The sequence below is a fragment of the Vulpes lagopus genome, chromosome 2, assembly GCF_018345385.1.
Source record: "Vulpes lagopus strain Blue_001 chromosome 2, ASM1834538v1, whole genome shotgun sequence".
NCBI classification, from domain to species: Eukaryota; Metazoa; Chordata; class Mammalia; order Carnivora; family Canidae; genus Vulpes; species Vulpes lagopus.
In genome coordinates this window covers 159,619,542-159,633,409 of record NC_054825.1, presented here as the reverse complement: position 1 = coordinate 159,633,409, position 13,868 = coordinate 159,619,542, and the positions used below count along the sequence as shown (strand labels likewise).

The window sequence follows — 13,868 nt, the reverse complement described above, 5'->3', positions numbered from 1 at the left end:
TTTAGTGGTCCTTTTGTTTTATTTTGTTCTTTTCTTTTTCTTTCATTTTCTGGTCTCTGACCTCTTCAGAATCATCTAGGGTGTATTTTACTTAGGTTGTTGGTTGATATTTTTGACTCAGCCCACTCATACAGTCACTCCTCCACACTTGACAAAATAACTAGAAGGAAGAACTCACCACAAAAGAAAGAATAAGGCTTTTTCGCAACGGGTTTGCTGCCAGAACACAGGTGTCATGAAAACCACCACTAAACCTAAACCAAAATGGGAAAGGAAAAGACTCCCAGCAACATCATCGTCATTGGACACGTAGATTTGAGCAAGTCTACCACTACTGGCCATCTGATCTACAAATGTGGTGGGATCGACAAAAGAACTATCGAAAAATTTGAGAAGGAGGCTGCTAAGATGGGAAAAGGCTCCTTCCGGTATGCCTGGGTCTTGGATAAACTGAAAGCTGAACGTGAACATGGTATCACCATTGATATCTCCCTGTAGAAATTCGAGACCAGCAAGTATTATGTAACCATCATTGATGCCCCAGGACACAGAGAGTTTATCAAAAACACGATTATAGGCACATCTCAGGCTGACTGTGCTGTCCTGATTGTTGCTGCTGGTGTTGGTGAATTTGAAGCAGGTATCTCCAAGAATGGGTAGACCCGTGAGCATGCCCTTCTGGCTTACACACTGGGTGTGAAACAACTAATTGTTGGCGTTAAAAAATGGATTCCACTGAACCACGCTACAGCCAGAAGAGATATGAGGAAATCATTAAGGAAGTCAGCACCTACATTAAGAAAATTGGCTACAACCCTGACACAGTAGCATTTGTGCTAATTTCTGGTTGGAATGGTGACAATATGCTGGAGCCAAGTGCTAACATGCCTTGGTTCAAGGGATGGAAAGTCACCCATAAAGATGGGAATGCCAGTGGAACCACACTGCTTGAAACTCTGGATTGCATTCTGCCACCAACTAATCCAACTGATAAGCCCTTGCGTATGCCTCTCCAGGACGTCTACAAAATTGGTGGTATTGGTACTGTCCCAGTGGGTTGAGTGGAGACTGGTGTTCTTAAGCCTGGCATGGTGGTCACCTTTGCTCCAGTCAATGTTACAACTGAAGTAAAGTCTGTTGAAATGCACCAGGAACCTTTGAGTGAGGCTCTTCCTGGGGAAAATGTGAGCTTCAATGTCAATAACGTATCTGTCAAAGATGTTCGTCATGGCAACGTGGCTGGTGACAGCAAAAATGACCCACCAATGGAAGCAGCTGGCTTCATGGCTCAGGGGATAATCCCGAACCATCCAGCCAGATCAGTGCTGGATATGCACCTGTGCTGGATTGTCACACAGCTCACATTGCTTGCAAGTTTGCTGAGCTGAAGGAAAAGATAGATCATCGTTCTGGAAAAAAGCTGGAAGATGGTCCCAAGTTCTTGAAACCAGGGGATGCTGCCATTGTTGATGTGGTTTCTGGCAAACCTATGTGCGTTGAGAGCTTCTCTGACTATCCTCCTCTGGTCCGTTTTGTTGTTCGTGACATGAGACAGACAGTTGCTGTGGGTGTTATCAAAGCAGTGGACAAGAAGGCAGCTGGAGCTGGCAAAGTTACCAAGTGTTCCCAGAAGGTGACAAACGACGAGAGACTCCTAACTCTGGGAAACATACAAGGGGTATCTGAAGGGGAGGTGGACAGGGGATTGGGGTGACTGAGTGACGTGCACTGACAGGGGCACTTGATGGTATTTGCACTGAGCGTTACAGTGTATGTTGGCAAATTGAACTCCAATAAAAAATATACATACAAAAGGGCTGAAGAGGGGATCCCTGGGTGGTGCAGCGGTTTGGCGCCTGCCTTTGGCCCAGGGCGCGATCCTGGAGACCCGGGATCGAGTCCCACATCAGGCTCCCGGTGCATGGAGCCTGCTTCTCCCTCTGCCTGTGTCTCTGCCTCTCTCTCTTTCTCTCTGTATGACTATCATAAATTAAAAAAATTAAAAAAAATTAAAAAAAAAACAAAAGGGCTGAAGAATAAATAAGCTGTGTTCCTCTTTAGAAACTTTTTAAATGGCAAAATAAGCCTGGGGAAAGATAAATTTAAAAAAAGCATAAATTAATAAAACAAGTCATGGTAGGAAGGATCAGAAGGCTAAAGTTTACAAAGACTAGCACCTACCATGTATCAGCACTCTCCAAAAAATTAATGCAAGCCACATACATAATAGGAAACTTCCCAGTAGACACATTTTTAAAAATAGAAAACAGGTGAAATTAATTTTAAAAAATTTTTTTATTTATGATAGTCACAGAGAGAGAGAGAGAGAGGCAGAGACATAGACAGAGGGAGAAGCAGGCTCCATGCCCCGGGAGCCCGAGGTGGGATTCCATCCCGGTTCTCCAGGATCGCGCCCTGGGCCAAAGGCAGGCGCCAAACCGCTGCGCCACCCAGGGATCCCCTAAAAATTTTTTTTATTGGAGTTCAATTTGCCAACATATAGCATAACACCCAGTGCTCATCCCGCCAAGTGCCCCCCTCATTGCCCATCACCCAATCACCCCAACCCCCTGCCCACCTCCCTTTCCACCACCACTTGTTCGTTTCCCTTAGTTTGGAGTCTCTCATGTTCTGTCTCCCTCACTGATATTTTCACTCATTTTCTCTCCTTTCCCCTTTATTCCCTTTCACGATTTTTTATATTCCCCAAATGAATGAGGAATATAATGTTTGTCCTTCTCCATCTGACTTATTTCACTCAACATAATACCCTCCAGTTCCATCCATGTCGAAGCAAATGGTGGGTATTTGTCATTTCCAATGGCTGAGTAATATTTCATTGTATACATAAAACACATCTTCTTTATCCATTCATCTTTGGATGGACACCGAGGCTCCTTCCACAGTTTGGCTATTGTGGACAGTGCTCCTATAAACACTGGGGCGCAAGTGTCCCAGCGTTTCACTGCATCTGTATCTTTGGGGTAAATCCCCAGCAGTGCAATTGCTGGGTCGTAGGGCAGGTCTATTTTTTAACTCTTTGAGGAACCTCCACCCAGTTTTCCAGAGTGGCCGGACCAGTTCACATTCCCACCAACAGTGCAAGAGGGTTCTCCTTTCTCCACATCCTCTCCAACATGTGTCTTGTTAATTTTCCCCATTCTCACTGGTGTGAGGTGGTATCTCATTGTGGTTTTGATTTGTATTTCCCTGATGGCAAGTGATGTGGAGCATTTTCTCATGTGCTTGTTGGCCATGTCTATGTCTTCCTCTGTGAAATTTCTGTTCATGTCTTTTGCCCATTTCATGATTGGATTGTTTATTTCTTTGCTGTTGAGTTTAATAAGTTCTTTATAGATCTTGGATACTAGCCCTTTATCTGATAGATCATTTGCAAATAACTTCTCCCATTCTGTAGGTTGTCTTAGTTTTGATGACTGTATCCTTTGCTGTGCAAAAGCTTCTTATCTTGATGAAGTCCCAATAGTTCATTTTTGCTTTTGTTTCTCTTGCCTTCATGGATGTATCTTGCAAGAAGTTGCTGTGGCCAAGTTCAAAAAGGGGTGTTGCCTTGTTCTCCTCTAGGATTTTGATGGAATCTTGTCTCACATTTAGATTCATCCATTTTGAGTTTATCTTGATTCCACACAAATCTTAAGATGTTTTGTTCCAACTCTCTGAAGAAAGTCCATGGTATTTTGATAGGGATTGCATGAAATGTGTAAATTGCCCTGGGTAGCATGGACATTTTCTTTTCATTTCCTTTTTTTTCTATTCCATGTATTTTAATTTTTAATAATAAATTTATTTTTATTGGTGTTCAATTTGCCAACATACAGAATAACACCCAGTACTCATCCCATCAAGTGCCCCCCCTCATTGCCCATCACCCATTCACCCCTACCCCCCGCCCTCCTCCCGTTCCACCACCCCTAGTTCGTTTCCCAGAGTTAGGAGTCTTTATGTTCTGTCTCCCTTTCTGATATTTCCTACCCATTTCTTCTCCCTTCCCTTATATTCCCTTTCACTATTATTTATATTCCCCAAATGAATGAGAATGTAATGTTTGTCCTTCTCCAATTGATTCATTTCACTCAGCATAATACCCTCCAGTTCCATCCACATTGAAGCAAATGGTGGGTATTTGTCATTTCTAATGTCTGAGTAATATTCCATTGTATACATAGACCACATCTTCTTTATCCATTCATCTTTCGATGGACACCGAGGCTCCTTCCACAGTTTGGCTATTGTGGACATTGCTGCTAAAAACAGCGGGGTGCAGGTGTCCAGGCATTTCATTGCATCTGAATCTTTGGGGTAAATCCCCAACAGTGCAATTGCTGGGTCCTAGGGCAGGTCTATTTTTAACTCTTTGAGGAACCTCCACACAGTTTTCCAGAGTGGCTGTACCAGTTCACATTCCCACCAACAGTGTAAGAGGGTTCCCTTTTCTCCGCATCCTCTCCAACATTTGTTGTTTCCTGCCTTGTTAATTTTCCCCATTCTCACTGGTGTGAGGTGGTATCTCATTGTGGTTTTGATTTGTATTTCCCTGATGGCAAGTGATGCAGAGCATTTTCTCATGTGCATGTTGGCCATGTCCATGTCTTCCTCTGTGAGATTTCTCTTCATGTCTTTTGCCCATTTCATGATTGGATTGCTTGTTTTTTTGCTGTTGAGTTTAATAAGTTCTTTATAGATTTTGGAAACTAGCCCTTTATCTGATACGTCATTTGCAAATATCTTCTCCCATTCTGTAGGTTGTCTTTTAGTTTTGTTGACTGTATCCTTTGCTGTGCAAAAGCTTCTTATCTTGATGAAGTCCCAATAGTTCATTTTTGCTTTTGTTTCTTTTGCCTTTGTGGATATATCTTGCAAGAAGTTACTGTGGCCGAGTTCAAAAAGGGTGTTGCCTGTGTTCTCTTCTATGATTTTGATGGACTCTTGTCTCACATTTAGATCTTTCATCCACTTTGGTTTATCTTTGTGTATGGTGAAAACGAATGGTCTAGTTTCATTCTTCGTCATGTGGCTGTCCAATTTTCCCAACACCATTAATTGAAGAGACTGTCTTTCTTCCAGTAGATAGTCTTTCCTCCTGTATCGAATATTAGTTGACCATAAAGTTCAGGGTCCCTTTATGGATTCCCTATTCTGTTCCATTGATCTATGTGTCTTTTTTATTTTTTTTAATTTTTATTTATTTATGAGAGAGAGAGAGAGAGAGAGAGGCAGAGACACAGGCAGAGGGATAAGCAGGCTCCATGTACCGGGAGCCTGATGTGGGATTCGATCCTGGGTCTCCAGGATTGCGCACTGGGCCAAAGGCGGGTGCCAAACCAGCTGCGCCACCCAGGGATCCCTATGTGTCTGTTTTTGTGCCAGTACCACACTGTCTTGATGACCACAGCTTTGTAGTACAACCTGAAATCTGGCATTGTGATGCCCCCAGCTATGGTTTTCTTTTTTAAAATTCCCCTGGCTATTCGGGGTCTTTTCTGATTCCACACACATCTTAAAATAATTTGTTCTAACTCTCTGAAGATAGTCCATGGTATTTTGATAGGGATTGCATTAAACGTGTAAATTGCCCTGGGTAACATTGACATTTTTACAATATTAATTCTGCCAATCCATGAGCATGGAATATTTTTCCATCTCTTTGTGTCTTCCTCAATTTCTTTCAGAAGTGTTCTATAGTTTTTAGGGTATAGATCTTTTATCTCTTTGGTTAGGTTTATTCCTAGGTATCTTATGCTTTTGGGTGCAATTGTAAATGGGATTGACTCCTTAATTTCTCTTTCTTCAGTCTCATTGTTAGTGTATAGAAATGCCATTGATTTCTGGGCATTGATTTTGTATCCTGCCACGCTACCAAATTGCTGTATGAGTTCTAGCAATCTTGGCGTGGAGGCTTTTGGGTTTTCTATGTAGAGTATCATGTCATCGGCGAAGAGGGAGAGTTTGACTTCTTCTTTGCCAATTTGAATGCCTTTAATGTCTTTTTGTTGTCTGATTGCTGAGGCGCATAAACCACATCTTCTTTATCCATTTATCCTTCGATAGACACCAAGGCTCTTTCCACAGTTCAGCTATTGTGGATATTGCTGCTATAAACATTGGGGTGTAAGTGTCCCAGTGTTTCACTGCACCTGTATCTTTGGGGTAAATACCCAGTAGTGCAATTTGCTGTATTGTAGGGTAGCTCTATTTTTAACTCCTTTGAGGAACCTCCACCCTGTTTCCCAGAGTGGCTGCACCAGTTCACACTCCCACCGATAGTACAAGAGGATTCCCCTTTCTCCGCATCCTCTCCAACATTTGTTGTTTCCTGCCTTGTTAATTTTCCCCATTCTCACTGGTGTGAGGTGGTATCTCATTGTGGTTTTGATTTGTATTTCCCTGATGGCAAGTGATGCAGAGCATTTTCTCATGTGCGTGTTGGCCATGTCCATGTCTTCCTCTGTGAGATTTCTCTTCATGTCTTTTGCCCATTTCATGATTGGATTGCTTGTTTCTTTGGTGTTGAGTTTAATAAGTTCTTTATAGATTTTGGAAACTAGCCCTTTATCTGATACGTCATTTGCAAATATCTTCTCCCATTCTGTAGGTTGTCTTTTAGTTTTGTTGACTGTATCCTTTGCTGTGCAAAAGCTTCTTATCTTGATGAAGTCCCAATAGTTCATTTTTGCTTTTGTTTCTTTTGCCTTTGTGGATGTATCTTGCAAGAAGTTACTGTGGCCGAGTTCAAAAAGGGTGTTGCCTGTGTTCTCTTCTATGATTTTGATGGACTCTTGTCTCACATTTAGATCTCTCATCCATTTTGAGTTTATCTTTGTGTATGGTGAAAGAGAGTGGTCCAGTTTCATTCTTCTGCATGTGGATGTCCAATTTTCCCAACACCATTTATTGAAGAGACTGTCTTTCTTCCAGTGGATAGTCTTTCCTCCTTTATCGAATATTAGATGACCATAAAGTTCAGGGTCCACTTCTGGATTCTCTATTCTGTTCCATTGATCTATGTGTCTTTTTTATTTTTGTTAATTTTTATTTATTTATGAGAGACAGAGAGAGAGAGAGAGAGAGAGAGAGAGAGGCAGAGACACAGGCAGAGGGATAAGCAGGCTCCATGTACCGGGAGCCTGATGTGGGATTCGATCCTGGGTCTCCAGGATTGCGCACTGGGCCAAAGGCGGGTGCCAAACCACTGCGCCACCCAGGGATCCCTATGTGTCTGTTTTTGTGCCAGTACCACACTGTCTTGATGACCACAGCTTTGTAGTACAACCTGAAATCTGGCATTGTGATGCCCCCAGCTATGGTTTTCTTTTTTAAAATTCCCCTGGCTATTCGGGGTCTTTTCTGATTCCACACAAATCTTAAAATAATTTGTTCTAACTCTCTGAAGAAAGTCCATGGTATTTTGATAGGGATTGCATTAAACGTGTAAATTGCCCTGGGTAACATTGACATTTTTACAATATTAATTCTGCCAATCCATGAGCATGGAATATTTTTCCATCTCTTTGTGTCTTCCTCAATTTCTTTCAGAAGTGTTCTATAGTTTTTAGGGTATAGATCTTTTACCTCTTTGGTTAGGTTTATTCCTAGGTATCTTATGCTTTTGGGTGCAATTGTAAATGGGATTGACTCCTTAATTTCTCTTTCTTCAGTCTCATTGTTAGTGTATAGAAATGCCATTGATTTCTGGGCATTGATTTTGTATCCTGCCATGCTACCAAATTGCTGTATGAGTTCTAGCAATCTTGGGGTGGAGGCTTTTGGGTTTTCTATGTAGAGTATCATGTCATCGGCGAAGAGGGAGAGTTTGACTTCTTCTTTGCCAATTTGAATGCCTTTAATGTCTTTTTGTTGTCTGATTGCTGAGGCGCATAAACCACATCTTCTTTATCCATTTATCCTTCGATAGACACCAAGGCTCTTTCCACAGTTCAGCTATTGTGGATATTGCTGCTATAAACATTGGGGTGCAAGTGTCCCGGTGTTTCACTGCACCTGTATCTTTGGGGTAAATACCCAGTAGTGCAATTTGCTGTATTGTAGGGTAGCTCTATTTTTAACTCTTTGAGGAACCTCCACCCTGTTTCCCAGAGTGGCTGCACGAGTTCACACTCCCACCAATAGTACAAGAGGATTCCCCTTTCTCCACATCCTCTCCAACATTTGTTGTTTCCTGTCTTGTTAATTTTCACCATTCTCACTGGTGTGAGGGGGTATCTCATTGTGGTTTTGATTTGTATTTCCCTGACTGCAAGTGATGCGGAGCATTTTCTCATGTGCTTGTTGTCCATGTGTACGTCTTCTTTGGAGAAATTTCTGTTCGTGTCTTTTGCCCATTTCATGATTGGATTGTTTCTTGGGTGTTGAGTTTAATAAGTTCTTTTTTTAAAGATTTTAGTTATTCGTGAGAGATAGAGATAGAGAGAGAGAGAGAGGCACAGACACAGGCAGAGGGAGAAGCAGGCTCCATTCCATGCAGGGAGCCCGTCGTGGGACTCGATCCCAGGCCTCCAGGACCACACCCTGGAGGACTGAAGGAGGCACTAAACCACTGAGCCACCCAGGCTGCCCCTAATAGGTTCTTTATAGATCTTGGATACTAGCCCTTTATCTGATATGTCATTTGCAAATATCTTCTCCCATTCTATAGGTTGTCTTTTAGTTTTGTCGACTGTTGCCTTTGCTGTGCAGAAGCTTTTTTTATTTTTAAGATTTTATTTATTTATTTGAGAGAGAGAGGTGCAGAGACACAGGCAGAGGGAGAAGCAGGCTCCATGCAGGGAGACTGATGTGGGACTCAATCCTGGGTCTCCAGGATCATGCCCTGGGCTGAAGGCGGCGCTAAACTGCTGAGCCACCTGGGCTGCCCCAGAAGTTTTTTTATCGTAAGTCCCAAAAGTTAATTTTTTCTTTTGTTTCCCTTGCCTTCATAGATGTATCTTGCAAGAAGTTGCTGTGGCCAAGTTCAAAAAGGGTGTTGCCTGTGCCTGTGCCTAGGATTTTGATGGATTCTTGTCTCACATTTAGCTCTTTCATCCATTTTGAGTTTCTCTTTGTGTGTGGTGTTTAAGAGAATGGTCTAGTTTCATTCTTTTTTTTATTTGTCATTTATTTAAATTCAATTAATTAACATATAATGTATTATTGGTTTCAGAGATAAAGGTCAGAGTGATACATCAGTGTTATATAACAACCAGTGCTTATCACATTATGTGCCCTCCTCAATGCCCATCACCTAGTTGCTCCATCCCGTCACCACCCTTCCCTCCAGCGACCCTCAGTTTGTTTCCTATGATTAAAAGCCTCTTATGGTTTGTCTCCCTCTCTGATTTCATCTTATTTTATTTTTCTCTCCCTTCTCCTATGATCCTTTGTTTTGTTTCTAAATTCCACATGAGTGAGATCATATGATAATTGTCTTTCTCTGATTGACTTACTTCACTCAGCATAATACCCTCTAATTCCATCCATGTCACTGCAAATGGTAAGATTTCATTTCTTTTTTAAGATTTTATTTATTTATTTATTCATGAGAGACACACAGAGACAGGCAGAGACATAGGCAGAGGGAGAAGCAGGCTCCATGCAGGGAGCCTGACATGGGACTCAATCCCGGGTCTCCAGGATCAGGCCCTGGGCTGAAGGTGGTGCTAAACTATCGAGCCACCCGGGTTGCCCGAGATTTCATTTTTGATGGCTGAGTAGTATTCCATTGTATAGATATGACACATCTTATTTTTTTACATTTTAAAAACTTAAATTCAATTTGCCGACATATACTATAACACCCAGTGCTCATCCCATCAAGTGCCCTCCTCAGTGCCCGTCACCCACTTACCCCAATCCCTCATTCACCTCCCCTTCTGCAACCCTTTGTTTCCCAGAGTTAGGAGTCTCTCATGGTTTGTCTCCCACTTTAATTTTTCCCACTCAGTTCCCCTCCTTTCCCTTATAATCCCTTTCACTATTTCTTATATTCCCTGTATGAATGAAACCATATAATGTTTGTCTTTATCCAATTGACTTATTTCATTCAGCATAATAGCCTCTAGTTCCATCCATGTCAAAGGAAATGGTGGGTATTTGTCTTTCCTGATGGCTGAGTAATATTCCATTGTGTGTATACACACACACACACACACACACACACACACACCACATCTTTATCCATTCATCTGTAGATGGAAATTGTGGCTCCTTTCTCAGTTTAGCTGTTGTAGACATTGCTGCTATAAACATTGGGGAGCAGGTGCCCCTTCAGATCACTACATTTGTATCTTTGGAGTAAATACCCAGAGGTACATTTGCTGGGTCGTAGTATAGATCTATTTTCAAATTTTTTTAAATATTTTATTTATTTATTCATGATAGTCAGAGAGAGAGAGGCAGAGACGTAGGCAGAGGGAGAAGCAGGCTCCATGCAGGGAGCCCAACGCAGGATTCGATCCAGGGTCTCCAGGACCGTGCCCTGGGCCAGAGGCAGGCACTAAACCGCTGCGCCACCCAGGGATCCCTATTTTCAAATTTTTGAGGGACCCCCATACTGTTTTCCAGAGTGGTTGTACCAGTTTGCTTTCCCGCCAACAGTGTAAGAGGGCTTCTCTTTCTCCACATCCTCACCAACATTTATTGTTTCATTCTATTAAACAAAATTTTGTTCATGTTTAAAGGTTGGGAATTTATTTTTAAATCTACAAGTGCCAGTAAATGTAGGTCTGTGCTCTGTATGTGGTTCATGTGACACCAGTGTGCAACTTCTGGCTTACTTTGCTGTACCTTACAATTTTCCTCAAGTGAATGTTCATCTTGTTGAAAGCTATGAACTTAGGGCTTTTTTTAAAAAGATTTTTTTTATTCATGAGACAGAGAGAGAGAGAGAGAGAGAGAGAGAGAGAGGCAGAGACACAGGCATAGGGAGAAGCAGGCTCCAAGCAGGGAGCCCCATGTGGGACCCGATCCTGGGTCTCCAGGATCACGCCCTGGGCCGAAGGTAGACGCCCAACCGCTGAGCCACCCAGGGATCCCCAGAACTTAGAGTTTTAAGTAACAGAATTTAAAAAGTTAAAGATTGAATTTAAATTAAAAAAAAGAAAAAAGAGGATTTTCTACATAAGGTAATTCAATACATTTCCTCAGTCCATGAGTGGGCAGTGTCAGAAGGCAAATGCCTTGTTCAAGTACAGCATCAGAATAGAGTTAGACCAACATTTTCTAGGTTCTTCTAGAGTATTCATTGTGTCATGTTCTTCCCTTTATATTACTTTGTCAGTTTTATTTTCTAACCCTTCTGTGATGGGAGGAAGAAAACACAAAGGGGGAGGTATTTTCAGATAAGCCCTAGTTCATGGTTTCATTGAGGATTGTGTATGTAAGATTATAGGAACACTACCTGTAACATGGAGTTAAAGTTCTGTGTGGCATCAGTCCCTCTTCCCTTGTCCTCCTCCCTCCTTTATTGCCATGTTTGTCCCCACAGGTTAGGTTACTGCTACCTCACTGAACATTGCTGGGAAAAGGTCCATGAAGTTCTCCTGTGTACAAAAGCTTGGTCCATCTAGACCTAAATGCCAACATCCTGAAATATGAACACTTGAAACTTCTCTGTGAGGCCCTGAAGCAGCCAAGCTGCTACCTGCAGTCATTATGGTAGGTATTCTTGAGTGGGGCTTGGAGAGCTGAGAAAGTACCTTGAATTGAGGAGAACCATAGTATCTGTGTCTCACAACATGAGGGATAGAAATGACCTCAGACTCTTGTGGAAATGTTGAGATAAGCAAATCTTACCTCCTTCTTGTGCCACAGATTGAGGGTATTGTAACTGGCCACTCAGAAGAGTAGATATATGAGCTGAGAAAGAATCTAATTATGACTGGAAGTTGAGGGATAGTGGTCTTAGGTTGGATGCTTAGCATGAATTCCACCAGATAAACAGGTCTCTTGGGATGGAAGTCCCAGGTAGGAAGATCAAACATGACAATGGGAGGCCTGATAACATATGTGAGACACAAATGGATAACCCAAGGGATGTCTGAGGAAGGAATCAGGGCAGTAAAAGTAGTGATAAAGGGAAGAATGAAAAGACTTAATTTTATATTATAAGATTGAGAAATAATTGGGTAATCTTGTGGTGGTGGTGGTCGTGGTGGTATTTTTGAGTTACCAATGGGGACAGTATTTCCTCATCAAATGTCTCTTTCCCTGAGAAATCAAGAGGCATGGATTGGCACAGTTATTTATACCTAATCCATCAAGAAATCTCAGTTTAGAATTTTGTATTCCTTGCTCAAACAGAATGTTAACTAATGTGAGAAAAGAGTCAAATGCATTCTTTTTCTTTTTTTAGTCAGATGCATTCTTGATCTTGTATGGTGTATTAGATTATCTGGTTCAGTCCTTGAACTGAAGGTTACTAAAAATATCAGATACAATTTTAAAATATTAAAAGCATCTGGAGGGGGAGGGGCAAGATGGCGGAAGAGTAGGGTCCCCAAATCACCTGTCCCCACTAAATTACCTAGATAACCTTCAAATCATCCTGAAAATCTACGAATTCGGCCTGAGATTTAAAGAGAGACCAGCTGGAATGCTACAGTGAGAAGAGTTCGTGCTATCAAGGTAGGAAGACGGGGGAAAAAAGAAATAAAGAAACAAAAGGCCTCCAAGGGGGAGGAGCCCCATGAGGAGCAGGGCTAAGGCCGGGGCGAGTGTCCCCAGGACAGGAGAGCCCCGTCCCGGAGAAGCAGGAGCTTCACCAATCTTCCCGGGCGGAAAGGCCTCGCAGGGAGTTAGAGCAGGACCCAGGAGGGCGGGGATGCCCTCGGGCTCCCTGGGACAGTAACAGAAGAACTGTGCCCCGGGGAGAGTGCGCCGAGCTCCCTAAAGGGCTGCAGCGCGCACGGAGCAGCTCGGAGGGGCTCGGGCGGCGGCTCCACGGAGGGGGCTGCGCCACCGGGAGTGTGAATCCAACAGCGCAGGCCCCGGAGCACAGGGTGCTGGGGACACAGCCCAGGATCCAGCCTCCCCCCGGGACAGGCAGAGGCCGGGAGGGCCCAGGACCGCAAGGACGCTCCTGCCCCGAGCTGAGTAGATCAGCGGCCCTGCCCCGGAGCCTCCAGGCCCTGCAGACCGAGAGCTCCGGAGTTACTGCGGGAGCTGAATCCTGGGCTCCAGAGCTGCCGCAGCCACTGGGGTTGTTCCTCCTGGGGCCTCACGGGGTAAACAACCCCCACTGAGCCCTGCACCAGGCAGGGGGCAGAGCAGCTCCCCCAAGTGCTAACACCTGAAAATCAGCACAACAGGCCCCTCCCCCAGAAGACCAACTAGACGGACAAGTTCCAGGGGAAGTCAAGGGATTTAAAGTATACAGAATCAGAAGATACTCCCACGTGTTTTTTTTTTCTTTTTGATTTGTTTGCTTCCCCCACCCCCCTTTTTTTTCCTTTCTTTCTTTTTCTTTCTCTTTTTTTCTTTTTTCTTTTTCTCTTTTCTTTCCTTCTTTCTCTCCTCTCTTTTGCTCCTTTTCCCAATACAACTTGTTTTTGGCCACTCTGCACTGAGCAAAATGACTAGAAGGAAAACCTCACCTCAAAAGAAAGAATCAGAAACAGTCTTCTCTCCCACAGAGTTACAAAATCTGGATTACAATTCAATGTCAGAAAGCCAATTCAGAAGCACTATTATACAGCTACTGGTGGCTCTAGAAAAAAAGCATAAAGGACTCAAGAGACTTCATGACTGCAGAATTTAGATCCAATCAGGCAGAAATTAAAAATCAATTGAATGAAAAAAAATAAAAAAAATAAAATAAAATAAAATAAATAAAAAAAATAAAAATCAATTGAATG

General features: G+C 42.9%; 1 pseudogene; it reads left to right on the top strand.

The window, feature by feature from the left end:
- Positions 1–264: 264 nt before the first annotated feature.
- LOC121478727 lies at positions 265–1,714 on the top strand (annotated as a pseudogene).
- The last annotated feature ends 12,154 nt before the right edge of the window (positions 1,715–13,868 follow it).